General features: G+C 43.3%; 1 long non-coding RNA gene and 1 pseudogene across 1 annotated transcript; both read left to right on the forward strand.

Annotated features, from left to right (window-relative positions):
• Positions 1–3,330: 3,330 nt before the first annotated feature.
• The window catches only part of LOC129523894 (putative uncharacterized protein FLJ44672), a 29,508-nt pseudogene continuing 6,153 nt past the window's right edge, over positions 3,331–26,685 (forward strand).
• Positions 9,415–26,633, forward strand: LOC129523649 (uncharacterized). The gene is made up of 6 exons (XR_008667209.2): positions 9,415–9,791; positions 9,925–10,048; positions 13,480–13,544; positions 13,818–13,960; positions 25,108–25,230; positions 25,983–26,633. It is a non-coding gene; the product is annotated as an uncharacterized lncRNA (long non-coding RNA).

Here is a 26,685-nt window from a genome sequence, read left to right on the forward strand (position 1 = left end):
ATTTCTTGGTATTGTTTCTTGACTTGAACTAATTATTTCCTACTTGCCACACTAAAGGTAAGAGATTACATGTACTTCCTGTTATATTTCACTGCATTAAGACATTCTTTATCAGCATTTTTTAAAATCGTAGAGAATCATTGGCCAATATCTTTGTGGCACTTGCAGTTTCTTAGCTTTTTAAGTTATTTTATTTAGTGGACCTCTTTTTCTTTTTTTAAAAAAAAAAAACATTTCACTGGAAATGTCACATTTGCAATCCTACTTTATTCATGTTTCCATGGCTTTTTTGAGCCACCTGTGGAGGATTACACTACAAGTTTAATTCTGCAGGTTTCTTTGAAAAGAGTCAAACTGTATGAATTTTAATACTCTACTCTTATAAAACATCTCCTTTTGTATTTTTTTCCTACAACATACTAAAGTAATTCTGTGCTTATTTTACAACTTTCAGTCCCCAAAAAGACCATGAAGGCCTGAGAGTAATGAAAATCTTCCTGAAATTGAGGTCGCTGTGGAAGGTAAGGGCCAGTCATTGGCATGTTTCTGTTGATTCTTGAGTTTAATAGTTCTGCCAATTCACTAGCTATGTGTTTATACAGATGAAGTTAACCAAACTAGTTTTACATGTGAACAGCTGCCTTTGATAAAGCTAAATTTCTGAAAGTTTTTAATTCAAATTTTGAAAATCATTAGCAGAAAATAAATAACTTGGATCACATCATAAACTGCACTCAAGCAAATCTCCAAAATGCTTTTCCTTTATTACAACAAATAAGAATGGAGAGGGGCATGTGGAATGTTTCTTGATCTTTTGTCCTCTTTGTTTTTTCTGTTCTTTTAAGGAAAGAAAGTCTAGGGGTAGTTTAAACAGCAGTGCCTGGAATGAAAATATTTCCTACAACACCCTCTAATGTACTTCCTTTTCTCCATGCCCATGGGGTCTCCAGGATTCTCATCTTTTCATGTTTACAATATTAAAGTACTTCATACAGTGCCAAAGACAGTTCCCAGCCAACCATCAAATATGGGTATTTCTTCCATCTCCTCATGAATGCAAAAGGAAATAACTGCATTAGGATCTTTTTTTTTTTTTTTGAGAGAGAGATTAGGGCTGTAGGAATAGTGTTACCAGGAATAACTTGTGTATTGTTTACTACTGCAGTCAGCTGTGATTTTCCAAATAGGGAGATGCCTGTTTTTCTCACATAAAAGTAATTGTGCTGGTAGGCTCAGGCTGACATTGGTTCAGTTGCTCAAACATAGTAAGATTGGCTTCCCTGTGCTTCTCTTCACTTTTCTTTCTGGTGCACGGTGATGGAGGGAGCTCCTGTCATCATGTCTCCATCCAAGCAGGACATAAATAAGTAAAGAAAATGCAGCATGAGCCCTGCCTGCACCCATGATCAGGAAAAGCAAGAGGCTTTTTTTGAATCCTAGCACAATTTTGCATAAGTCTCTTGGTTTTAAAAAAGATGAATTTTAAAATAGTAAAATAATATAAAGCACAAATTCTGAGGCCAAAGTGATAGGATTTAAATCTGTGCTCTGCCACTTAGGAAAATTACTTAAATTCTCTGTTGTTTAGGTTGCACACCTGTAAAATGGGAGGAGGAAAATAATATTTGACTCATAGTTTTTAAAAATTGAGATTTTTTTTTTTCTTTCTGAGATGGAGTTTTGCTCTTGTTACCCGGGCTGGAGTGCAGTGGTGTGATCTCAGCTCACTACAACCTCCGCCTCCCAGGTTCAAGTGATTCTCCTGCCTCAGCCTCTCGAGTAGCTGGGATTAAGGTGCCCACCACCATACCCAGCTAAGTTTTTGTATTTTGAGTAGAGACGGGGGTTTCACCATGTTGGCCAGGCTGTTCTCCAACTCCTGACCTCAGGTGATCTGCCCGCCTCGGTCTCCCAAAGTGCTGGGATTACAGGCATGAGCCACTGCACCTGGCCGAGATATTTCTTTAATAAACAACTGCTATCATTTCAGACCACTTGCTATTTAGGCACTTAGGAATTTTTTACTAGAAGGCATGTGAAGAAAGACAATGGGCATTTGTAATGGATTTAGCATTCGTCATTTGACTGCATGACTGACCCCCAGATCTATGATTTTATTAAAGAATTTTTCAGAAGCCACTTAGCTGGTAACTGAGCCTAACCAGACACCCACCCTCACCATTCAGTGCTCTTTTGTTCTTCTCTGTTTCTCCTCAAACTTTATTACTCTCACAAAGTGATAAAGACTTGCATTTCTTTTCTTTCCTTTGTAGAGACAGGGTCTTGCCCTGTTACTCAGGCTGCAGTGCAGTGGTGTGATCATGGCTCGCTGTAGCGTCAAACTCCTGGGATCAAGTAATACTCCCACCTCAGCTTCTCAAGGAGCTGGGACTATAGACGTACAACAGCATGCAAAGCTAAATTTTTTATTTTTTATTTTATTTGTTTATTTATTTTTATTATTTGTTTTTGAGATGGAGGTTTTTGTTTTTGTTTCTCTCTTTTTTTTTTTTTTTTTTTTTAAAGACAGGGCCTCACTGTGCTTCCCAGGCTGGTCTCAAACTCCTGGCCTCAAGCAATCCTCCTGCCTTGGCTTCTGAAATTGCTGGAATTATAAGCAGGAGGTACAATACCTGGCCTCCTATGTTCTCTAGCCTTCTCTTTGCTTTTTGGTAGCCAATCTCTCATTATGCTGTTGCCTTGTTATAATTAATACTTTTTTGTTTTGAATTTTACCACTTTAAATTTTTGAGTGGTTTGTGTCTCCTGATTGGACTCCTACAAATAAAGAATTGATGCTAGGAAGGGTACCAGGAGATAGACCCACACAGATGGGATTTGGGCGTAGGTTTGGTTATCCAAGGGGCAGTGCTGAGCTCCTTGCCAATGGGATATGGGATGCTGGTCATTTCCAGGAAGTGACCTCACAATGACTCAAGCTACCACTTACTGTTGATTGTGATGAATTGCCAGCTGAGGCACATACCTTGGGAGCTAAGTAGTTGCTGCACTTGACCACTATGAAGACTGGTATGGGAAGGGTCCTTTTGGATGCACTTGAGCAGGGGCCCCTAATCCCTGGGTCACAGGCCTGTATTGGGTCACACAGCAGGAGGTGAGCAGCGGGTGGGTGAGTGAAGCTTCATCTGTATTTACAGCCACTCCGCACATTACTGCCTGATCTCGGGCTCCTGTCAGATCAGCGGCAGCTTTAAATTCTCATAGGAGCATGAATCCTATTGTGAACTGTGCATGTGAGGGATCTACCTTGCTCTGTTCTTATGAGAATCTAATGCCTGATAATCTATGACTGTCTCACATCACCCCCAGATGGGACCGTCTAGCTGCAGAAAAACAAGCTCGGGACTCCCACTGATTCTACATTATGGTGGGTTACATAATTATTTCATTATATACTACAATGTAATAATAATAGAAATAACGTACACAATAAATGTAATTTACTTGAAATATTCCAAAACTGACCTGCTGCCCCCAGTCTGTGGAAAAATTGTCTTCCACAAAACCAGTCCCTGGTGCCAAAAAAATTGGGGACTGCTGCACTTGAGCACTTACAGAGAGAAAAACAAAAAGTTCAAGTCTTTACCTCTCAGCATAAGTCACAGTCTAAGATCCAGAGAGCTTCCATGATAGCCCGAACACAATTCCTTATTTTTTGTATCCACAGGGCTGATATTGAAAATCAAACACAAACTTAAATGTGCGGGTTGCTGAATTGCAATGACAGTTGAATTCACCTACCCTCCAGCCACACGGAATGTCAGTTTCCTTCCAGGACTTTACTGGTCCTTGAGGAAACCCTCTCCCTACCCCCATCATCACTCTTTCACTCTCATCTTTGCTCATCTTTAGCCTCAGCTGAGATGTCTCACCTCACTCTCTATGATGCAACAAGAAGCCCCTTGGGAGCATTTGAGTCCCTGTCATTGTGCTCATCACAGTCTGGTAAGTGTTGACGTGTGATTCCTATATTAGTCCATTTTCCATTGCTATAAGGAAACACCTGAGGCTAGGTAGTTTATAAAGAAAAAAGGTTTATTTCGCTTACAGTTCTGCAGACTGTACAAGTAGCATGGTTCCAGGCTGGGCCATGGCCCACACCTGTAACCCCAGCACTTTGAGATGCTGAGGCAAAAGGATTGCTTAAGCCCAGAATTTTGAAACAAGCCTGGGAAACATGGTGAGACCTTGTTTCTACTAAAAATAAAAAAAATAGCCAGGTATGATGGTACACTAATGCATGCCTGTTGTCCCAGCCACCTTGGAGGCCAAGGTAAAAAGATCTGGGAAAGTGCTGGGATTATTGGCATGAGCCACCACATCTGGCCAGTTTATTTTCTATTACTGGCTCAATGTAAAGGCTGCATCTCAGGAACAGCCAATGAAAGAGATGCACAGGGCAAGGTAAGTGGGAAGGGGCACTTCCATGCCCTCTGTTGGGCACACTACCCTTCCAGCACCTCCTTGTGTTCAGCAACCCAGAAGCTCTCCAAATTGTATTGTTTAGGGTTTTCATGGAGGCATGATAAAATCATTGGCCATTGGTCGTTAAGTCAATCTCCAGACCCTTTTGCCTCCTGGAATTCAGCAAGTGAGGCTGAAAGTTCCAAGCCTCGAAAAATGTGGTTGGGGCCAGATGCAGTGTCTCAGCCTGTAATCCCAGAACTTTGGGAGGCCAAGGCAGTGGATCACTTGAGTTCAGGGGTTCAAGACCAACCTGAACAATGTGGTGAAACCCCGTCTCTACTAAAAAAACAAAAATTAGCTGGGCATGGTAGCGGGCACCTTTATGTAGTCCCAGCTACTTGGGAGGCTGAGGCAGGAGAATCATTTGAACCCAGGAGGTGGAAGTTTCAGTGAACCGAGATCGTGTCACTGTACTCCAGCCTGGTTGACAGCGAGACTCTGTCTCAAAAAAAAAAAAAAAAAAAGGTTGAAAAAAAATTAGCCAGGCGTCTCAGCTCCTAGGGAGGCCAAGGCAGGAGGATTGTTTAAGCCTGAGAGGTTGAGGTTGCTGTGAGCTGTGACTGCACCACTGTACTTTATCCTGGGCAATAGAGCAAGACCCTGTTTCAAAAAGAAAGAAAAAAATGAGCATGATGAAAATGGGGACAGATGGCAATGTTAAGTAGAGTGGTCAGGGTTGGCCTCATAAGTGAAAATTGAATAAAAGTTTGAAGCAGGTGATGGAGCTGGCCAAGGTGCTGAGGGAAGAGCATTGTAGGCTGAATCAACAGGATAAAGGCATTGGGAGGAAACTCCCTGGTGTGTCTGAGGCTCTGGAAGGAGGCCAGTGGAGCAAACAGATAGAGGGAGAGAAGTAGGGGAGGAGCCAGGGAGTTGCTGGGCTGGGATCAGTACAGATCGTGTAAGACCTGGGAGGCCATTGCTGGGGCCTTGGCTTTTACTCTGACTAAAATGGGAACTGCGGGGTGGTTCTGAGCAGAGAGGCAACATGATCTGTCTCCTGATTTAAAAGCACCCCCTGGCTGCTGAGTTGAGAAAGACTGTGGGAAGATTTGGGTAGAAGCACAGGGGCCAAGCTGTGGCAACATCCAGGTGGGAGATGATAGTGGTCCTGACCAGGGTCATGGTGGTGGTGAGGGATGGTCAGAGCCCGGATATGTGTTGAAGTCAGTCAATAGGATTTCCTGACAGACTGGATGTGAACTGCAAGAGAAGGTGGGAGTCAAGCTTGAGTTTGATTCTAATTGAATTATTAATTAAAAAAAACACTACTACCTTTCTCAGTCCTATTAAGTAAAGGATGCAAGATTAAAGAAATCTCAAGTCAGGCCAGATGCAGTGTCTTACACCTATAGTTCCAACAGCTTGAGAGGCAGAGATGGGAGTACGTTTTAAGGCCGTGAGTTTGAGAGCAGCCTGGGCAACATAGCAAGACCTCCTATCTACAAAAATAAAAGAAATTTAATAAAATAAAATAAATATAGCTGGGCATGGTGGTGTGCACCTATAGCCTCAGTTACTCAGGAGGCCGAGGTAGGCAGATCTCTTGAAGCTAGGAGTTTGAGGCCAGCTTGGGCAATATAGCAAGACTTCTCTCTTTACAAAAATGAAAAAAATAGTGTGTCATGGTGTTACTTGCCTGTATTCCCAGGTACTGGGGCAGCTGAGGCAGGAGCATCTCTTGAGCCCAGTTAGTGAAGGCTGTAGTGAGCTATGATTATACCACTGCACTCCAGCCTGGGTGACAGACTGGGACCCTGTCTCAAAATACAAATACAAATGAAATGAAATCTGAAGTCAGACCAGTCCCTTCTAGGCTATGCAGTCCTTACAACCGCATAGCCGTGTGATCGGGTTTGTGTGGCTGTGGATGAGGAGACCTCTTTCCAGTTGTTGTTGGCTATATAATCAGTTTATTTTTAAATATAGTAATCAAATACGGTTCCTCATACTTGATCATCTCAGATATGTGTGGGTTTTGAAATTCTCCTTGAAAGAAATTGTAACACCTTATTGGCTCCATCATTCCATGATTTTTTTTATCTGATCAGTTTTTTAAAAGATCAGAATTGATATTAGACCACCAAATCGGTTTTGATTAATGAGAAAATGAAATTGCATTGTTTGCACTTTATCCAAGATTGGTGTCATATTGGCTAAATCAAATCAAAACACAAAATTAGAACTTTTTTATCATGAAACTATGTCATTCTTGAAGAAGATGCCATTTTTTTTTTTGACAGAGTCTTGCTTTTGTCACCCAGGCTGGAGTGCAGTGGCATGATTTTGGCTCACCGCAACCTCCTCCTGCTGGGCTCAACCAGTTCTCCTGCCTCAGGCTCCCAAGTAGCTGGGATTACAGCCACGTGTTACCACACCCAGCTAATTTTTGTATTTTTAGTAGAGACAGGGTTTCACCATGTTGGCCAGGCTGGTCTCGAACTCTTGACCTCAGGTGAACTGCCTGCCTAGGCCTCCCAAAGTGTAGGAATTACAGGCATGAGCCACCATGCCCGGCCTCCATTTCTTTTCTGTAGTCTTTAGTAAACAGCTGCTACCATTGCAGACTTGCTATTCAGACACTTAGGAATTTTTCACTAGGAGGCATGTAAAGAAAGACCATGAGCATTTGTAATGAATTTAGCATTCATTCTTTGACTGCATGGCTATCCCCCGAGCTGTAACTTTACTAATGAATTTTTTAGAAGCTGATAAGCTAGCAACTGAGCCTAACCAGCCACTCACCCTCATTATTCAGTGCCCTTTTATTCTTGTCTATTTCTCCACCAACTTGGCTACACTCACAAAGTGGTAAAAACTTGCTTTTCTTTTCTTTCCTTCTTAGAGACAGAGTCTTGCTCTGTTACCCAGGCTGCAGTACAGTGACATGATCATGGGTCACTGTAGCTTCAAACTCCTGGGCTCAAGCAATCCTCCCATGTCAGTCTCCCGGTTAGCTGGGACTACAGACGTGTGCCACCATGCCCAGGTAATTTTTTATTTTTTTATCGTAGAGACGGGATCTTGCTAGGTTGCTCAGACTGGGCTCAAACTTCTGACCTCAAGTGATCCTCCTGCCTCAGCCTCCCAAAGAGCTGGGATTACAGGCAGGCATGACTACCTGTGCCCAGCCCCTTATTATTATTATTTAAAATAATAGCTTTATTAAAATATAATTCACATACCATTCACTTTATTTATTGAAATCTGCAATTCAGTAGGTTTTAGAGTATTCCCAGAGCTGTACATCGATCACCACAGTCACTTTTAGAAACTTTCATTACTCTATAGAGAAATCCACACCCCTTAGCCACTACCTCCTACTCCCCCACCTGCCTTGGCCACCAGCCTTAGGCAACCATTGATCCATTTTTTTGTCACTGTAGATTTGCCTAACCTGGACAAATAGAATTGTATAATATGTGGTCTTTTGTGGCTTTTTTTCCCTCTTAGCACAATGTTTTCAAAGTTCCTTTATGTCATAGTGTGTATCAATATTTCATCACTTCTATGGCTGAATAATATTCTGTGGTAGAGACACACTGCATTTTGTTTATCTGTTCATCAGTTGGTGGACATTTGGGTTTTTTCCATGTATTGGCCATTATGAATAATGGTGCTATGAAGATTGCTGTACAAGTTTTTGTGTGGACATATATTTTTATTTCTCTGGGATATATGCCTAGGAGTGAAATTGTTGCATTATACAACGACTGTACATTTAGCATTTTGAGACACTGCCAGACTGTTTTCTAAAGTGGCTACACCAATTGGGTGCAATGGCTCACAGCTGTAATCCTAGCTACTCAGGAGGCTCAGTTGTGAGGATGGCTTGAGCCCATGAGTTCAAGACAAGCCTGGGCAAGATAGTGAGACCCTGTCTTGATTTTTTTAAAAATCCAGTTAAAATGACAAGAAAAGAAATACCCAAGCAAAGTGGTTACATGATTTTATGTTCCCACCAGTAATGTATGTGGGTTCCAATTCCTCCACATCTTCACTGACATTTTTTTTTTTCTAGACAGGGGCTTGCTCTGTCTCTCAGGCTGCAGCACAGTAATGCCATCACAGTTCACTATAGCCTCGACCTCCCAGGCACAAGTGATTCCCTCATGTCAGCCTCCTGAGTAGCTGGGAATTATAGGTGCATGCCACCATGCCTGGCTAATTTTTATATTTTTTTGTAGTAATGGGGTTTGACTATGTTGATTAGGCTGGTCTCGTACTCCTGGCCTCAAGTGATCTGCCCACCTCAGCCTCCCAAAGTTCTGGAATTACAGGCTGAGCCACTGTGCCCGGCCTTCACCAACATTTGTTATTATCTTTTTTTTTTTTCTTTATATCTTAAAGCAGTGTAAGAACAAGTGTCTTCAATTATTCTAAACAAAAATTATAATCCCAGGGCATTGGGAGGGTGAGATAGGAAGATCTCTTGATGCTGGGGGTTTTGTTTTTGTTTTTGTTTTTTTTGTTTGTTTGTTTGTATTTTTCTTTTTTTGAGACAGAGTCTCACTGTCGCCCAGGGTGGAGTGCGGTGGTGCGACCTCGGCTCACTGTAGCCTCCACCTCCCAGATTCAAGTGATTCTTCTGCCTCAGCCTCCTAAGTAGCTGAGATTACAGGCACATGCCACTACTGCCCAGCTAATTTTTGTACTTTTAGTACAGATGGAGTTTCACCATGTTGGTCAGGCTGGTTTCTAACTCCTGACCTCAGGTGATCTGCCTGCCTTGGCCTCCCAAAGTGCTGGGATTACAGGCATGAGCCCTCATGCCCAGCCTGATGCCAGGAGTTTTAGACCAGCCTTGGCAACCTAGCAAGACCTCATCTCTGCAGAATATTTAAAAATTAGCCAGATGTGGTGGTGTGGTGGTGCCTGCCTTATAGTCTCTCTCTTTTTTTTTTTTTTTTGTTTACTTTTTCAGAAACTGTTTCTGTCACACAGGCTGGAGTGCAGTGGTGTGATCGTGGCTCACTGCAGTCTGAAACTGCTGGGATCCAGTGATCAGTCATCCCACCTCATCCTACCAAGTAGTGGGGACCACAGGTTCATGCCACCCGGGTCTCGCTATGTTGCCCAGACTGATCTTGAGCTCCTGACCTCAAGCGATCCTCTCACCTTGGCCTCCCAAAGTGCAAGGATTACACGTATGAGCCACCATGCCTGACCCCTACCCTGCCTATTGAGAACCAAAAGAAGGATCCAAATTCTCCTTAGCTCAACTCGAGCCATTTCCCGATTGCTTCATCAGCAAGGAGCTGGTTATTGGGCTGTCCAGGCCTCCCAAACTGCACAGAAATGAGGTGAGGGAGTTTTTCTGCTGCTCCACTCTGTGAGGAGTTGGAGGATGTTGTTTACTTGTTTGTAGAGAGAGATGCATTGTAGGCACCTTAGGATGGAGGGGACCCTGATTCCAATGTCCTTTTTTTTCTTTAGAAACAGGACCTTGCTGTGTCACTCAGGCTGGCGTTCAGTGGTCCTATCACGGCTCACTGTAGCCTCAAACTCCCAGGGTCAAGCGATCCTACCACTTCAACCTTCCCAGTAGCTGGGACTACAGGTAAGCACCATGGCACACAGTGATTATTATTTTTTTTTTTTTCAGTAGAGATGGGGCCTCTCGCTATGTTGCCAGGGCTGGCCTTGAACTTCTGCACGCAAGGGAATTTCCTGGCTTGGCCTCCCAAAGTATTGGTATTACAGGGATAAGCCATTGTGCCCACCATCTCTGGTTCTTAACTTTCTGCCTCCCTCTTCCACATTTAAAGAACACTTGTAATTACATGGGCCCTTCTAGATACTGCAGGATAATATTATTTTAAGGTCAGCTGATTAGCAACATTAATTTCATCTGCACTCTTAATTCCCCCTTCCTATGTATTTGTGCAGTGTAACATAGGACATGAGCAATTGGTGGGGTGGGGGGGTCATTACTTTGGCCACCACAGTAACTTTTTTGTGCCAGGTACTCAGCTAAGCCCTGGTGAATTAAGCATGAATAATACATACTCACTAATCTCCATCCATTCATGGGAGGAGCATTTCACCTCCCGTGCTCCTGAGAATCTGGAGAGTCAAGGAAGGCTTCCAGGAGGAGGTGATGCCAAAGCGGACAAGTGACAGGAGCCAAAGCTAGCCAGGAAGAGAGTAGAGGTTTAAGGGGAAGTGTACTCTTTAAGCAGAGGGCATCACCTACTTCAGAGACTCCCAGAGGGGAAAGAGTGTGGATTCAGGATTCAGCTCCTTATGAGAATCTAATTCCTGATTCAGGGGGCAGATGAGGCTCAGTTGGACTCCACAGCAGGTAAAATGGAGAGGGGCAAGCAGTGAGGCTGCTTTGCAAGGCAGGGCAGAGCAGGGGCTTTTAAGGAGTTTGGACTTAATCCCCAAGACAAGGAGAAGTGATGTAAATGGGGGAGTAATGTGATGAGATTAATGGATTAGAGACATGGCTCAGGCTGCTGTGTGGAGAAGGCACCATGGGGAGCAGATGGCTCAGTGGGTGTGCTGGAGACCTAAAGCAGGGGACGCACTGAGTTTAGGGAGAGGTTTTTAAAATAGAAGAAGTTTGAGTAATTTAGTTGATGGTGGGAAGGAGCTAAAAGAGGGGGATAGGTTAAAGATACAGGGAAGTGGGAGGAAGAACTGACAAGTGAGGTTCCAGAGAGGGCCGGAGAAGAGGAGATTCCCATAGGGGGATTAGCACTTTCTTTTCTTTTATTTTCTTTCTAAGACAGGGTCTCTGTCGTCCAGGCTGGAGTGCAGTGGCAGGATCTTGGCTCACTGTAGCCTAGACTTCGCAGGCTCAAGGGACCCTCCCACCCTAGACTCCCAAGTAGCTGGAACTACAGGTGTGTACCACTACCACACCTGGCTAATTTTTCTCTTTTCTTGGTAGACACAGGGTCTCATTATGTTTGTCAGACTGGTCTCCAACTCCTGGCCTCAAGTGATCCTCCTGCCTAGGCTTCCCAAATTGCTGGGATTACAGGCTTGAGTCACCATGCCTGGCCTCTGCTAGTTCTGTATTCTGTAGAGTTGTCTTTAATTTGTGCTAGTGTGTCCCTCCTTATACTGATCCTCTGTCAAAATTAATATTTTTTGTTTTGAGATGGAGTGTAGCTCTTGTTGCCCAGGCTGAAGTGCAATGGCGCGATCTTGGCTCACCGCAACATCCACCTGCCGGGTTCAAGCGATTTTCCTGCCTCAGCCTCCCAAGTAGCTGGGATTTACAGGTATGTGCCATCATGCCTGGCTAATTTTATATTTTTAGTAGAAACGGGGTTTCTCCATGTTGGTCAGGTTGGTCTCAAACTCCTGACCTCAGGTGATCCACCTGCCTCTACCTCCCAAAGTGCTGGGATTACAGATGTGAGCCACTGCACCTGGCCAAAATTAATACTTCTTATATTAAATTTACATATATTGTTTTTATTCTTTTTTTTTTTTTTTAATACCAGGTCTCATGCTATCACCCAGGCTGGAGTGCAGTGGCACAATCTCTGCTCACTGCAACCTCCACCTGCCAGGCTCAAGCAGTTCTCCTGCCTCAGCCTCCTGAGTAGGTGGGATTACAGATATATGCCACCACATCTGGCTAGTTTTTGTGTTTTTTGTAGAGATGGGGTTTCACCATGTTTCCCAGGCTGGTCTCAAACTCCTGAGCTCAAAGCGATCCACCCGCCTTGGCCTCCCAAAATGCTGGGATTATAGGTGTGAGCCACTTTGCTCATTCTAGTTTAAACTTTTGAGTGGTTTGTGTCTCCTGATTGGACTCCTACAAATACAGAATTGATGATAGGAAGGATTCCAGGAGATAGACGCACACAGATGGGATTTGGGCATAGGTTTGGTTATCCAAGGAGCAGTGCTCAGCTCCTTTCCAATGGGACATGGGATGCTGGTCATTTCCAGGAAGTGACCTCACAATGACTCAAGCTACCACTTACTGTTGATTGTGATGAAATGCCAGCTGAGCCATAGGCCCTGTGAGCTTAGGAGTGCTACACTTGACCACTGTGGCAGTAAAGATTACTCTGAAGAATGGCATGGGATGGATCCTTTCAGATGCACTTCAGCAGGGGTCTCCAACCACAGGGCCACAGAGCCGGAGGTGAACAGTAGGCGAGTGAGGGAAAACTTCATCTGTATTTCTAGCCCTCCCATCACTTGCATGACCACCTAAGCATGATATCCTGTCACATCAGCAGCAGCATTAGATTCTTCTAGGAGCACGAACCCTGTTATGTGCATGTGAGGGATCTAGGTTTCGTGCTCCTTATGAGAATCTAATGCCTGATGATCTAATGCCTGGGGTGACTGTCTCCCATCACCCCAGATGGACAGTCTAGTTGCAGGAAAACAAGCTCAGCGATCCCACTGATTCTACATTTTAGTGAGTTGTAGAATTATTTCATTATATATTACAATGTAATAATAATAGAAATAAAGTGCGCAATATATGTAATGCACTTGAATCATCCTGAAATCATTTCCTTCACCCCAGGTCTTTGGAAAAATTGTCTTCCACACATTCACTCTGTTATTTTTTGGTAGAGACAGGGCCTTAATATGTTTTCCAGGCTGATATCAAACTGCTGGCCTCGAGTAATATACCTCTCTCAGCCTCCCAAAGTGTTGAGATTACAGGCAGAAGCCACCACGCCCAACCAAGACTGAGTTTTTTAAACCAAATAAAAATTAAATGAGATTACCTGAGCCCAGGTGGTCAAGGCTGCAGTGAGTCCTGATTGCAGCACTGCACTCCAACCTAGGTGACAGAATGAGATTCTGTCTCAAAAAATAAAATAAAATGAAATACAAATACATCCTTTATGACATTCCCAGTAAGTTTCCCTCCTAAGTGTTCCCCAAAAGCCTATGAATTTAAAGTTTCACATACCATTTAAAACATTTAAGAACTTATGTCTGTCTGTGTCACCGTTCTATTTCAAAAGACTACTTCAAAAGAAGTCTTTTTGTCACTTCCAGCTGGATCTACCATGAAAGACTTCAGAGTCTAGGAAGAGAGACTGACTGGGCAACATGTTATTCAGGTACAAAAAGACTTGGAATATAACTCAAAAATGATCAAATAATAGTTCATGCGTCAAGTGCAATGGGAAGCTCTTCTGGAGGGTGAGAGAAGCTTCCAGTTAAGGTGACTTTTGAAGCCAAGTCCTGAAAGATGAGGAAGAGTTGTATGAGAATGGGGTGGGAAGGAGGAGGTGGAGGGGAATGGGCTGGGGTGGGATGGAGTGAGCTGCCCAGGCAGGGAAACCAGCACTGTAACGACCTGAACAATGAAGATGGCACATTTTTTTTTTCAGGAAGTGGTGAATTAAGTGTGGCAGGAATACTTTGTAGCGACAGTAATTTGCTTGTATGGAATTTTGCCTGAGAGACCTCACTACAGTTTCTAATCTTTTGATGTTATCATCCATCCCTGTCCTTGTCAAATAGTTTGGAATAGGTATGATGATCACAATAACACCAAGCATAATATCTCATTAATTCTCACAAAATGACAGGTAGGTGCCACAGTTATCCTCATTTTATGAATGAAGTGATGAAGACTTAGGGATAACGAATGATTTGCCCAAGCTCACCTGGATATTAAGACTGAGTCAAATGTTGGGTCTGGTCTGACTTTAATGTTTGCTTTGTTCATGAGCACCACGTATTGCCTCTCCTATGCAGTTAAGCAGGTAGACAGGTCAAAGAAAAGCCTGTGTTTGTCTCTGCTCACGCACTTTTGGCTGAACGTGTGTGTGGAGTTTGTATACCAAGTTTTCCAGTGTTCTGGATATTAACTGGGTATCCCACAATTTTATTCTGACACTACGTGGGGTTAGCACAGACTCCACAGGTTAGGGGCTTAGTCCCACAAGACTGTCCTCACTTCAGATGCCAGCGGCAAGTCCTAGGTTGTCACCTGTACTTTTGTCCAACCTGTTACAAATCAGGGTTTCCAATGACCCTCTTCTTGGGTTTAATGATTTGCTAGAATGGTTTACAGAACTCAGAAAAACAGTTTATTTTCTTTTTTCTGAGAAACAGGTTCTCATTTTGTTGCACAGGCTGGTGCGCAATGGTGCAGTCATAGCTCATTGCAGCATCAACTGCCTGGTCTCCAGTGGTCCTCCCACCTCAGCCTCCGTAGTAGCTGAGACTACATGCTTGCACCACCACATCTGGCTAATTTCTTTTATTTTTTTTTTGTAGAGATGGGGTCTTGTTGTGTTGCCCAGGCTGGCCACAAATTCCTGGGCTCAAGTGATCCTCCCACCTCAGCCTCTTAAAGTGCTGGGATTACAGATGTGAGCCACCATATCTGGCCAGTTCATTTCCTATTACTGGTTCATTGTAAAGGATACATCTCAGAAACAGCCAATGAAAGAGACGTACTTTCCGGATGCGGTGGCTCATGTCTGTAATTCCAGCACTTTGGGAGGCTGAGGTGGGAGGATTACTTAAACTCAGGAGTTTAAGATCAGCCTGGGCAACATGGTGAAAACTCATCTCTACAAAAAATTAGAAAAATAGAAATAAATAACCGGGTGCAGTGTTGTGCATCTATTATTCCAGCTACTAGGGAAGGTGAGCCGAGAGGATGCCTTGAGCTGGGGACTGGGGAGGCTTAGGTTGCTGTGAGCTGAGATTGTGCCACTGCACTCCAGCCTGGACAAAAGAGCCAGACCCTGTCTCAAAAGAAAAGAAAGATGCCCAGGGCAAGGTAAGTTAGGAGGGGCACAGAGCTCCGATGTCCTCTGTTGAACATGCCACCTTGCCAACATCTCCTGTGTTCAGCAACCCCAGAAGCTCTGCAAACCCCATTCAGGGTGTTTATGGAGGCTTTATTATGCAAGCATGATTGGTAAAATCTTTGGCCGTTGGTGATTAAGTCAATCTTCAGCCCCTCTTCCTCCTGGAGTTCAGTGCATGAGGCTGAAAGTTCCAAGCCTCTAATCATGTGATTGCCCCCAAAGTTCTTAGAGGCTCTTGTGTTAGAAACCTGGGACCAAGACTAAATATTAAAAACAAAAGATGCTCCTATCATGTCTATCACTGAGGTCTTTGTAAGAGCTTTGGAAGCTCTGTGCCAGGAACCAGGGACAGAGATTAAATATGTATTTATTTTCTTTTTTTGAGACAGAATCTCCCCGTGTCATCCAGACTGGAATGCAGTAATGTGATCATAGCTCACTATAGCTCTGACCTCCTGAGATCAAGCCATTCTCCCTCAGCCTCCCAAGTAGCTGGGACTACACATGCATGTCACCCACACCCAGCTCATTTTCATAGAGATGAGATTTAGTTATGTCACCCAGGCCGATCTCAAACTCCTGGGCTAAACTGATCATCTCACTTCAGCCTCTCAAGTAGCTGGGACTACAGGTGCACACCACCATGTCCAGCTAATATTTATTTTAATTTTTTTCTAGAGGTGAGATCTCACTATGTTGTTCAGGCTGCTTTCAAATTTGGGGCTTCAAGTGTTTCTCCTGCCTTGATCTCCCAGTGTTGGGATTATGGGTGGGAGCCACCATGCCCAGCAATCACAAGGATCTTTATGAAAGAAAGAGGGTAGGACAGTTAGAATTGGAGCAGGAGATGTGGTGATGGAAGCAGAGATCAGAGAGGGAGATTTGAAGATGTTTCACTTCTAGCTTTGAAGACGGAGTCAAGGACCATGATCCAAGGAATGTCAGTGGCTTCTAGAAGCGGGAAAAGCTAAGGGAACACTTTAGAGTCCCCAGAAGGAATGCAGCCCTGCTGACACCTTGACTTTAGCCTTAATAGACCTATTTTGGGCTTCTGGCCCCCAGAACTGTAAGATGGTAGATTTGTGGTGTTTTAAGCCACTAAATGTAAGAAACTGCAAACTGTTGCAGCAGGAAGAAGAACATGAAGCCAGTCATGGTGGCTAATGCCAGCAATCCCAGCACTTCAGGAATTTAGACAGGAGGATCACATGAGGCCAGGAATTCAAGACCAACCTGGGCAACATGGGGAGACCTTGTCTCTATGAAAAATAAAACAATTGGCTGGGCACAGTGGCTCATGCCTGAAATTTCCGCACTTTGGGAGGCCGAGGTGGGTGAGTCACCTGAGGTCAGGAGTTCGAGACCAGCCTGGCCAACATTGCAAAACTTTGTCTCTACTAGAAATACAAAAATTAGCCAGGCATGGTGGCAAGCACCTGTAATCCCCGCTACTTGGGAGGCTGAGGCAGGAGAATCACTTGAATCCAGGAGGTGGAAGTTGCAGTAAGCTGGGATTGCACCATTGCACTCCAGCCTGGGCAAGAAGAGTAAAACTCCATCTCAAAATTTAAAAAAAAATAAAATAGGTCTGGCAGCCAAGATGGCCGAATACGAACAGCTCCGGTCTACATCTCCCAGCATGAGCGACGCAGAAGACAGGTGATTTCTGCATTTCCATCTGAGGTACCAGGTTCATCTCACTAGGGAATGCCAGACAGTGGGCACAGGACAGTGGGTGCAGTGCACCGTGCGCGAGCCAAAGCAGCGCGAGGCATTGCCTCACTCAGGAAGCACAAGGGGACAGGGAGTTCCCTTTCCTAGACAAAGAAAGGGGTGACAGACGGCACCTGGAAAATCAGGTCACTCCCACCCTAATACTGCGCTTTTCTGATGGGCTTAAAAAACGGCGCACCAGGAGATTATATCCTGCACCTGGCTTGGAGGGTCCTACGCCCACGGAGTGTCGCTGACTGCTAGCACAGCAGTCTGAGATCAAACTGCAAGGCGGCAGCAAGGCTGGGGGAGGGGCGCCCTCCATTGCCCAGGCTCGCTTAGGTAAACAAAGCAGCCTGGAAGCTGGAAGTGGGTGGAGCCCACCACAGCTCAAGGAGGCCTGCCTGCCTCTGTAGGCTCCACCTCTGGGGGCAGGGCACAGACAAACAAAAAGACAGCAGTAATCTCTGCAGACTTAAATGTCCCTGTCTGACAGCTTTAAAGAGAGCAGTGGTTCTCCCAGCATGCAGCTGGAGATCTGAGAACGGGCAGACTGCCTCCTCAAGTGGGTCCCAGACCCCTGACCCCTGAGCAGCCTAACTGGGAGGCACCCCCCAGTAGGGGCAGACTGACACCTCACACGGCCAGGTACTCCTCTGAGACAAAACTTCCAGAGGAACGATCAGACAGCAGCATTTGCGGTTCACAAAAATCTGCTGTTCTGCAGCCACCGCTGCTGATACCCAGGCAAACAGGGTATGGAGTGGACCTCTAGCAACCTCCAACAGACCTGCAGCTGAGGGTCCTGTCTGTTAGAAGGAAAACTAACAAACAGAAAGGACATCCACACCAAAAACCCATCTGTACATCACCATCATCAAAGACCAAAAGTAGATAAAACCACAAAGATGGGGAAAAAACAGAGCAGAAAAACTGGAAACTCTAAAAAGCAGAGCACGTCTCCTCCTCCAAAGGAACGCAGTTCCTCACCAGCAATGGAACAAAGCTGGATGGAGAATGACTTTGACGAGAGAAGAAGGCTTCAGATGATCAAACTACTCTGAGCTACAGGAGGAAATTCAAACCAAAGGCAAAGAAGTTAAAAACTTTGAAAAAAGTTTAGAAGAATGTATAACTAGAATAACCAATACAGAGAAGTGCTTAAAGGAGCTGATGGAGCTGAAAGCCAAGGCTCGAGAACTACGTGAAGAATGCAGAAGCCTTAGGAGCCGATGCGATCAACTGGAAGAAAGGGTATCAGTGATGGAAGATGAAATGAATGAAATGAAGCGAGAAGGGAAGTTTAGAGAAAAAAGAATAAAAAGAAATGAACAAAGCCTCCAAGAAATATAGGACTATGTGAAAAGACCAAATCTACGTCTGATTGGTGTACCTGAAAGTGATGGGGAGAATGGAACCAAGTTGGAAAACACTCTGCAGGATATTGTCCAGGAGAACTTCCCCAATCTAGCAAGGCAGGCCAACATTCAGATTCAGGAAATACAGAAAACACCATAAAGATACTCCTCGAGAAGAGCAACTCCAAGACACATAATTGTCAGATTCACCAAAGTTGAAATGAAGGAAAAAATGTTATTGGCAGCTAGAGAGAAAGGTCGGGTTACCCACAAAGGGAAGCCCATCAGACTAACAGTGGATCTCTCGGCAGAAACTACAAGCCAGAAGAGAGTGGGGGCCAATATTCAACATTCTTAAAGAAAAGAATTTTCAACCCAGAATTTCATATCCAGCCAAACTAAGTTTCATAAGTGAAGGAGAAATAAAATCCTTTACAGACAAGCAAATGCTGAGAGATTTTGTCACCACCAGGCCTGCCCTAAAAGAGCTCCTGAAGGAAGCACTAAACATGGAAAGGAACAACCAGTACCAGCCACTGCAAAATCACGCCAAATTGTGAAGACCATCGGGGCTAGGGAGAAACTGCATCAACTAACGAGCAAAATCACCAGCTAACATCATAATGACAGGATCAAATTCACACATAACAATATTAACTTTAAATGTAAATGGACTAAATGCTCCAATTAAAAGACAGACTAGCAAATTGCATAGTCAAGACCCATCAGTGTGCTGTATTCAGGAAACCCATTTCACGTGCAGAGACACACATAGGCTCAAAATAAAAGGATGGAGGAAGATCTACCAAGCAAATGGAAAACAAAAAAAAGGCAGGGTTGCAATCCTAGTCTCTGATAAAACAGACTTTAAACCAGCAAAGATCAAAAGAGAGAAAGAAGGCCATTACATAATGGTTAAGGTCATCAATTCAATGAGAAGAGCTAACTATCCTAAATGTATATGCACCCAATACAAGAGCACCCAGATTCATAAAGCAAGTCCTGAGAGACCTACAAAGAGACTTAGACTCCCACACAACAATAATAGTAGATTGTAACACCCCACTGTCAACATTAGAAAGATCAACGAGACAGAAAGTTAACAAGGATACCCAGGAATTGAACTCAGCTCTGCACCAAGCGGACCTAATAGACATCTACAGAACTCTCCACTCCAAATCAACAGAATATACATTTTTTTCAGCACCACACCACACCTATTCCAAAATTGACCACATAGTTGGAAGTAAAGCTCTCCTCAGCAAACGTAAAAGAACAGAAATTATAACGAACTGTCTCTCAGACCACAGTGCAATCAAACTAGAACTCAGGATTAAGAAACTCACTCAAAACCGCTCAACTACATGGAAACTGAACAACCTGCTCCTGAATGACTACTGGGTACATAACAAAATGAAGGCAGAAATAAAGATGTTCTTTGAAACCAACGAGAACAAAGACACAACATACCAGAATCTCTGGGACACATTCAAAGCAGTGTGCAGAGGGAAATTTATAGCACTAAATGCCCACAAGAGAAAGCAGGAAAGATCCAAAATTGAAACCCTAACATCACAATTAAAAGAACTAGAAAAGCAAGAGCAAACACATTCAAAAGCTAGCAGAAGGCAAGAAATAACTAAAATCAGAGCAGAACTGAAGGAAATAGAGACACAAAAAACCCTTCAAAAAATTAATGAATCCAGGAGGTGGTTTTTTGAAAGGATCAACAAAATTGATAGACTGCTAGCAAGACGAATAAAGAAGAAAAGAGAGAAGAATCAAATAGATGCAATAAAAAATGATAAAGGGGATATCACCACCAATCCCACAGAAATACAAACTACCATCAGAGAATACTACAAACACCTCTACGCAAATAAACTAGAAAATCTAGAAGAAATGGATAAATTCCTCCACACATACACCCTCCCAAGATGAAACCAGGAAGAAGTTGAATCTCTGAATAGACCAATAACAGGATCTGAAATTGTGGCAATAATCAATAGCTTACCAACCAAAAAGAGTCCAGGACCAGATGGACTCACAGCCGAGTTCTACCAGAGGTACAAGGAGGAACTGGTACCATTCCTTCTGAAACTATTCAAATCAATAGAAAGAGGGAATCCTCCCTAACTCATTTTCTGAGGCCAGCATCATCCTGATACCAAAGCCGGGCAGAGACACAACCAAAAAAGAGAATTTTAGACCAATATCCTTGATGAACATTGATGCAAAAATCCTCAAGAAAATACTGGCAGACTGAATCCAGCAACACGTCAAAAAGCTTATCCACCGTGATCAAGTGGGCTTCATCCCTGGGATGCAAGGCTGGTTCAGTATACACAAATCAATAAATGTAATCCAGCATATAAACAGAACCAAAGACAAAAACCACATGATTATCTCAATAGATGCAGAAAAGGCCTTTGACAAAATTCAACAACGCTTTATGCTAAAAACTCTCAATAAATTAGGTATTGATGGGACGTATCTCAAAATAGTAAGAGCTATCTATGACAGACCCACAGCCAATACCATACTGAATGGGCAAAAACTGGAAGCATTCCCTTTGAAAACTGGCACAAGACAGGGATTCTCTCTCTCACCACTCCTATTCAACATAGTGTTCTGGCCAGGGCAATTAGGCAGGAGAAGGAAATAAAGGGTATTCAATTAGGAAAAGAGGAAGTCAAATTGTCCCTGTTTGCAGATGACATGATTGTATATCTAGAAAACCCCATTGTCTCAGCCCAAAATCTCCTTAAGCTGATAAGCAACTTCAGCAAAGTCTCAGGATACAAAATCAATGTACAAAAATCACAAGCATTCTTATACACCAATAACAGAGAAACAGAGCCAAATCATGAGTGAACTCCCTTTCACAATTGCTTCAAAGAGAATAAAATACCTAGGAATCCAACTTACAAGGGATGTGAAGGACCTCTTCAAGGAGAACTACAAACCACTGCTCAAGGAAATAAAAGAGGATACAAAGAAATGGAAGAACATTCCATGTTCGTGGGTAGAAAGAATCAATATCATGAAAATGGCCATACTGCCCAAGGTAATTTATAGATTCAATGCCATCCCCGTCAAGCTACCAGTGACTTTCTTCACAGAATTGGAAAAAACTACTTTAAAGTTCATATGGAACCAAAAAAGAGCCTGCATCGCAAAGTCAATCCTAAGCCAAAAGAACAAAGCTGGAGGCATCACACTACCTGACTTCAAACTACACTGCAAGGCTACAGTAACCAAAACAGCATGGTACTGGTACCAAAACAGAGAGATAGATCAATGGAACAGAACAGAGCCCTCAGAAATAACACCACATATCTACAACTATCTGATCTTTGACAAACCTGAGAAAAACAAGCAATGGCGAAAGGATTCCCTATTTAATAAATGGTGCTGGGAAAACTGGCTAGCCATATGTAGAAAGCTGAAACTGGATCCCTTCCTTACACCTTATACACAAATTAGTTCAAGATGGATTAAAGACTTAAACATTAGACCTAAAACCATAAAAACCCTAGAAGAAAACCTAGGCATTACCATTCAGGACATAGGCATGGGCAAGGACTTCATGTCTAAAACACCAAAAGCAATGGCAACAAAAGCCAAAATTGACAAATGGGATCTAATTAAACTAAAGAGCTTCTGCACAGCAAAAGAAACTACCATCAGAGTGAACAGGCAACCTAGAAAATGGGAGAAAATTTTCGTAACCTACTCATCTGACAAAGGGCTAATATCCAGAATCTACAATGAACTCAAATTTACAAGAAAAAAACAACCCCATCAAAAAGTGGGCAAAGGACATGAACAGACACTTCTCAAAAGAATACATTTATGCAGCCAAAAAAACACATGAAAAAGTGCTCACCATCACTGGCCATCAGAGAAATGCAAATCAAAACCACAATGAGATACCATCTTGTACCAGTTAGAATGGCAGTCATTAAAAAGTCAGGAAACAACAGGTGCTGGAGAGGATGTGGAGAAATAGGAACACTTTTACAGTGTTGGTGGGACTGTAAACTAGTTCAACCATTGTGGAAGTCAGTGTGGTGATTCCTCAGGGATCTAGAACTAGAAATACCATTTGACCCAGCCATCCCATTAGTGGGTATATACCCAAAGGACTATAAATCATGCTGCTATAAAGACACATGCACACGTATGTTTCTTGCGGCACTATTCACAATAGCAGAGACTTGGAACCAACCCAAATGTCCAACAATGATAGACTGGATTAAGAAAATGTGGCACATATACACCGTGGAATACTATGCAGCCATAAAAAGTGATGAGTTCATGTCCTTTGTAGGGACGTGGATGGATGAAATTGGAAATCATCATTCTCAGTAAACTATTGCAAGGACAAAAAACCAAACACTGCATATTCTCACTCATAGGTGGGAATTGAACAATGAGAACACATGCACACAGGAAGGGGAACATCAGACTCTGGGGACTGCTGTGGGGTGGGGGGTGGGTAGAGGGATAGCATTAGGAGATATACCTAATGCTAAATGACGAGTTAATGGATGTAGCACACCAGTATGGCACATGTATACATATGTAACTAACGTGCACATTGTGCACATGTACCCTAAAACTTAAAGTATAATAATAAAATATTAAAAAAATAAAATAAGTAAAATAAAATAATAAAAAAAATGAGCCAGGGGTGATAGCATATACCTGTAGTCCCAGCTACTAGGGAGGCTGAAGTGGGAGGACTGCTTGAGCCTGTGAATTTGAGGTTAAAGTGAGCTGTGATTGCACCACTGCACTCCAGCCTTGGTGACAGAGTGAGATCTTGTGAAAGAGAGACCGAAAGAGAGAAGAAACAGAAAAAGAAAAAAGAGAAAGAAGACATGAGCATGGTGGGCATGGGGACAGATGGCAATGGTAAATAGAATGGTCAGGGGTGTCCTCCTAAGTGAAAATTGAGCAAAGACTTGAAGGAGGGGAAGGAGTTGGCCAAGGTGCTGAGGGAAGAGGATTATAGGCAGAAAAACAGGATAAAGTGTCTGAGATGTGTCTGAGGCTCTGGAAGGAGGCCAGTGGAGCAGAAAGATGGAATTAGGGGAAGGGATCAGTACATATCGCATAAGCCCTGGGAGGTTATTGCTGGGTCTTGGGCTTTGGCTTTTACTCTGACTGCGATGGGAACTGTGGGAGGGTTCTGAGCAGAGAGGTGACATGATCTGTCTCCTGATTTGAAAGCATTCTCTCTCTGCTCATTTTAGAAAGGCTGTGGGAAGATTTGGGTAGAAACATGGGGGCGAAGCTGTGGCAACATCCAGGCGGGAGATGTTAGTGGTCTTGACCAGGGTCGTGGTGGTGAGAGATGGTCAGAGGAGAGAAATAGGGGAGGAGGCCAGAGAGTTGCTGGGTGGGAGTCCAGTACGTGGTGAAGACAGTCAACAGGATTTCCTGACAGACTGGATGTGGGGTGTGAGAGAAGGCAGGGGTCAAGGTTGAGTTTGATTATCACTGAATTATTAAGTAATTTTAAAAAAACACTATTGCCTTTCTCAATCCTACCAAGTATGGGATGCTAGATTAAAGAAATCTCTTCATTTTCAGTGCAGTGGCTCATGCCTGTAGTCCCAGCTGTTTGGGAAGCAGAGATGGGAGTATCTTTTAAGGACAGGAGTTCAAGACCAGTGTGGGCAACCTCCTCTCTACAAAAATGTTTTTCAAAATTTAATAAAATAAATGTAGGTAGGCATGGTGATGTATACTTGTAGTCCCAGCTACTCAGGAGGCTGAGGTGGGCAGATCTCTTGAGGTCAGAAGTTTGAGGTCAGCTTGGGCAATATAGCAAGACCCCTCACTCTACAAAAAATTTTTAAAATAGCCAGTTATGGTGGCACTCAACTGTAGTATCAGCTACTGGGGAGCTGAGACAGAAAGAAGGCTTGAGCCCAGGAGATTGTGGCTGCAGTGAGCTCTAAGTACACAACTGCACTCCAGTCTAGGCGACAGAGCACGACCTGTCTCACGGTACAAATAGAAATACAAATAAAATAATGAAATTTCAAGTTAGAGCCTTTTGTCTCTGCAGCCCTTGCAACCCTGGAGCTGTGCAGTGGGGTTTGTCTCCGGGAATGAGGAGACCCCTCCCCAGTGTTGTTGCCTGACTAATCAGTGTTTTTAAAAATGTATTAATTGGGGTGGTTGCAGTGGCTCATGCCTGTAATCCCGGCACTTTGGGAGACCCAAGGGGATGGATCACCTGAGGTCAAGAGTTCGAGACCAGCATGGCCAACATGGTGAAACCCCATTTCTACTAAAAAAAACCCACAAAAATTAGCCGGGCATGGTGGCACCTGCCCAGCTACTTGAGAGGCAGAGGCAGGAGAATCACTTGAGGCTGGGGGCGGAGGTTGCAGTGAGCTGAGATCGCGCCACTTCACTCCAGCCTGGGCGAAAGAGCGAGACTCCATCTCCAAAAAAAAAAAAAAAAAAGTATTAACGTAATGATTTTATTATTAATATGTAATGTATATTAAATATTTTTAAAAACTTGTATTATATTAACATATAATGGTTTAATTAATATGTGATATTTTTAAAATTTAGTCATTTTCTAATTTTAATGTATTTATGTAAAGAAAAAGTCTTAAGAGATCTTCAATAAAGTTAAAAAATGTAAAAGGATGCTAGACCCCGAAAGATTGAGAACTTCTAGTTTAGAAATATTCCAAGTAAGCCACATACAATTTGCTACTTAATCTATTTTCTTTCTTTCTTTTTTCTTTTAGGAGATGGGGTCTCACCCTGTCACCCAGGCTGGAGTACAGTGGTGCCATCACAGCTCGCTGCAGCTTTGAACTCCTGGGCTAAGGATCCTCCTGCCTCAGCCTCCTGAGTAGCTGGGACTGTAGGTATACATGATGACACCTGGCTAATTTTTAAATTGTTTTGTAGACATGGGGTCTCATTTTATTGGCCAGGCTGTTGTCAAACTCCTGGCCTCAGGTGACCCTTCTACCCCTGCCTCCTGTCCTAGAGGTATGAGCCACGACAACAAGCGCTTGTTCAATTTTCTAAAAAAATAAAAAATGTCTAAAGGCTGTGGGATGATGGCAGGAAAAGTAGAAAAACAGAAAAGTTCAAATAACTTGTTCACACATATTCTTTTGACAGCAAGAAGAACTTTTAGTATATATGTTCCTTACAAAAAAACAAAAGGCAAATAAACTGTTGTATAAGAACTTCAACACACACTGTACAATATTCCCACTTTGCTGACATCGGTTATGGAAATTCTTCGTGGTTTACTTGACTATCACTATCAGTATTTTGCTTCTCTGATCATTTTTATCAACTTTGTCATCGGTTAACTGCTCTCCAAGGTATATCGTATTGTGACATACTGCTGCTGCACAAACATGGCCAGTGTCTTCTTATTAAACATACACAATGCTTCCTTAATTTCTTTTTTTTACCATCTATCTGTGTGTTTTGCATTTTTCTTACCTTTACTGTCAGAGACTCCAAAAAGTCCGTTGTACTGATTTATCACAATTTGCTTCATTTATTTTTTGCTTACTTGGAATTTTACCCAACAGATCTCATTAGAATTTCTAACCTGTTTTTTGTTTTTTGTTTTTTTTGTTTTTGTTTTTTCCCCAAGACAAGGTCTTGCTCGGTTGTCCAGGCTGGAGTGTGGTGGTGCTATCACAGCTGTCTGCAGTCTCAACCTCCCAGGCTCAAGCAATCCTCCCACGTCAGCCTCCCAAGTTGCTGAGACTATAGGTGCTTGCCTCTATGCCCAACTCATATTTGGACTTTTTCTATATGTGGGTTCCAGAGGGATGACTGCGAAACGTGAGTATGCATAGATTTTGGTATATGCAGAGATAGGTGGCTGGAACTAATTCTCTCTGTATACCAAGGGACAACTGTATGTGGTTTTGCAGTTGTGCTGTGGGACATATATTGTTCCATAGTCTTTAAAATAATAATGTGTAATGACAAATAATTTTTAATAGAGTGGAATAATAATATTGATAAAAGTAGCAACTGGCCAAGTGTGGTGGCTCACACCATTAATCGCAATACTTTGGGAGGCTGAGGCAGGAGGATGGCTTGAGGTCAAGAGTTTGAGACAGGTCTCGGAAAGAAAGGGAGTCACCATCTCTACAGAAAAAAACATGAATTAGCCTAGTGTGGTGATGTGTTCCTGTAGTCCCAGCTACTTGGGAGGCTGAGGTGGGAAGATCACTTGAGCCCAGGGAAGCTGAGACTGCAGTGAGTCATGATCAGGCCTCTGCACTCCAGTCTGGGTGACAGAGTAACACCCTGTCTCAAAAAAGTAGCAGCTAACATGAAGTGAC

Source organism: Gorilla gorilla, chromosome 6, assembly GCF_029281585.2.
Source record: "Gorilla gorilla gorilla isolate KB3781 chromosome 6, NHGRI_mGorGor1-v2.1_pri, whole genome shotgun sequence".
NCBI lineage: Eukaryota > Metazoa > Chordata > Mammalia > Primates > Hominidae > Gorilla > Gorilla gorilla.